Source organism: Dasypus novemcinctus, chromosome 6 (assembly GCF_030445035.2).
Source record: "Dasypus novemcinctus isolate mDasNov1 chromosome 6, mDasNov1.1.hap2, whole genome shotgun sequence".
Classification (NCBI taxonomy): domain Eukaryota; kingdom Metazoa; phylum Chordata; class Mammalia; order Cingulata; family Dasypodidae; genus Dasypus; species Dasypus novemcinctus.
The window spans coordinates 127,936,279-127,939,254 of record NC_080678.1 but is presented as its reverse complement, the minus strand read 5'-3'; the positions used below and the strand labels follow the sequence as shown (position 1 = coordinate 127,939,254).

The following is a 2,976-nucleotide window of genomic DNA, read 5'->3' as shown; positions in this document are numbered from 1 at the left end:
ATTCAAGAAGAATGCATATCTTGCTGTATTTGTGTGTAATGTTCTATACATGTCTATTAGGTTGAGATCCTCTAATGTATTATTCAAGGTCTCTGTTTATTGACCTTCTTTTGAGATGTTCTCTCTGATGGTGATAATGGCATATTAAAGGCCTCCATTATAATTGTGGAGGCATCTATTTCTCACCATTTTTTAAAAGACACATTTATTCAGCATCATAATCAGACCATTACATTTAGCAATCAACAGCATGGGTGCAAAAGAAATCTACATTAAGACCTTTTGTTGGAGTGCTTTACACTTTCCACAGAACAGAAACTAAAACAGCCTGTTATACAATTAGTCACAGACATAGTCCTCATGGGTTTTTCCCCCCGTTTACATGAGTATTGTCTAATACATGCCTTCTTTCTAGTAGCTAGGCCCTGCCACCCTGTTTTTGGCTGAGTTCACAAATCTGTTGTAATCTGTCACTTCTCTGGATCTCTTCTCCTGTTAAGCTTTCCTTCCTTGCAGCAATTAAAACCTTCTGCCACTGCCGTGGCTACTGCTGCTGCCAGAACTGCCATTGCCACTTTGGTTTCATGGTTTGGCAAAGTATTGCCCTCCACCTCCATAAAGGCCAGAGCGTCTGCCTCCAAAGTTTCCTCCCTGCCTGGGTCCAAAACTTGAAGGCTGGTTGTTGTAATTGCCAAATTCATTGTAGTTTCCACCACCTCCAAAATTACTTCCATCATTACCAAAGCCATTATTGCCATCCCCACTGACACCATAGGCACCACATCTGCTGCCACCAAAGCCCCCTTGACCATGACTGAAGATTCCTATGACCAAAGTTGTCATTCCCACCAAAGCCACCTCCATGACTGCCATCAGAGTTCCCTGAACCATTTGGACCTCTTTGGCTGGATGAAGCACTGGCCATCTCTTGCCTAGACAGGACTTTCCTTACTTCACAATTGTGGCCATTCATGATATGGTATTTCTGAATAACAGCCTTACCCACAGAGTCATGGTCGTCAAAGATTACAAAAGCAAAAACTTCTCTTCTTGCCACTACCTCAGTCAGTCATGATTTCAATTACATCAATTTTCCTATACTGCTCAAAATAATCTCTTAGGTGATGCTCTTCCGTGTCTTCTTTAATACCACCAACCAAGATCTTTTTCATAGTTAAGTGGGCACTTGGTCTTTGGGAATCTTCTCTTGAGACAGCCCTCTTTGGTTTCATAGCTCTTCCATCCAGCTTGTACAGCCTTGCGTTCATGGCATACATCCACTTCCTCCGCACTGGCATATGTGACAAACCCAAAGCCTCTGGAACGCTTGGTGTTTGGACCTATCATTACCACACAGTCTGTGACTGTTCTCCATTTCTCAGAATAGCTCCTCAGAATCTTATTGGTTATTTCAAAACTTAATCCTCTGATGAAGAGCTTCCACTGCTGTTCAGGCTCCTTATGAAACTCTGACTTAGACATGATGGCAGCAGGAGGAAAGACTTGAATGATGCTTTCTCAGTAGTGTCCATGAGAGAAAGGAGTAAGCTAATGATATCATCTCCCCCTTAGTGTTTCCATTGTTTGCCTCATGTATTTTGGGGCACTCTGGTTAGGTGCATAAATATTTATGATTGTTCTTTTCTCTTAATGATTACCATTTTTATTAATATATAGTGTCCTTCTTTGTCTCTTACAGTAGTTTTGAATTTAAAGTCTATTTTAATGCACTTTTTTTTTTAGCTGTGTTGGAGTTTTTAAAAATACATTTTTTATTATTTTTAAAAAGTACATAGATCACACAAAATGTTACATTAAAGAGTATAGGTGGTTCCCATATGCCCCACTCCTCACACCCTCACTTTTCCACATCAACTACTTCTTTCATTAGTGTGGTACATTCATTGCAAATGATGAATACATTTTGGAGCACTGTAACAAAACATGGATTATAGTTTACATTGTAGTTTACACTCTTTCCCAGTCCATTCAGTGGGTTATGGTGGGATATATAATGTCCTGCATGTGTCCCTGCAACATTATTCATGACAACTCCAAGTCCTGAAAATGCCCCCATTTTCCCTCTCCCTGCTTTCAGCAACTCCCATGGCCACTGGCTCCACATCAATGATATAATTTCTTCCATTGCTAGAATCACAATAATTCTGTAGTAGAATACCAGTAAATCTACTCTAATCCATATTTTATTCCTCCATCCTGAGGACCCTGGGATGGTGATGCCCACACAGCTGGTGGATGGGACTCTCATGCCTGCAGCTGTAGACACTCTTGGTTCCTTGGTGTAATGCACTTTCAAATACTATAACTACTCCTGCTCTTTTTTAGCTATTGTTGACATGTAAAATCATTTTCCAATCTTTCCCTTACAGCTTCCATGCATCCCTGAGTCTAAGGTGAGTTTTTTCTAGATGGCATATAGATGGAGCATATTTCTTTATCCATTCTGCTGATCTATGTCTCTTGATTGGAGAGTTTAATCCATTAACATTCAATGTTATTACTGTCAAAGCAGTATTTATGTTAGCCATTTTTTCCCTTAGATTTATATATGTCATATTTTGTTTTCTTTATCTTTTTATCCTTTTAGTTACTCTTACTAATAATATTCCTTTCTATACTCTCTTCCAACCAGTTCTCTTTCCTCTCTTTTCCCTTTCAACCTACAGAAACCCCTTTAGTATTTCTTGAAGGGCAAGTCTCTTGTTGACAAACTCTCCTAATCTCTGTTTATCTGTGAATATTTTGAAATCTCCCTAATTTTTGAATGTCAACTTTGTTGCATAGAGAATTCTTGGTTGGCAGTTTTTTAAAAATTGTTTTTCTATTTTTTAGCACCTAGATTATGCCATACTTCTGCCTTCTTGCTTCTAAGTGTTAATGGATTTTATAAGTTTTTTTTTTTTTTTTTACAAGTGCATTTTGTTTCCTTCAAGAAATATATTTGGGGGACTTTAG

The 2,976-nt window shown here is 38.7% G+C and overlaps 1 pseudogene; it reads right to left on the bottom strand.

The window, feature by feature from the left end:
* Positions 1–519: 519 nt before the first annotated feature.
* On the bottom strand, positions 520–1,482 carry LOC101421981 (heterogeneous nuclear ribonucleoprotein A1-like; annotated as a pseudogene).
* Between the last annotated feature and the right edge of the window lie 1,494 nt (positions 1,483–2,976).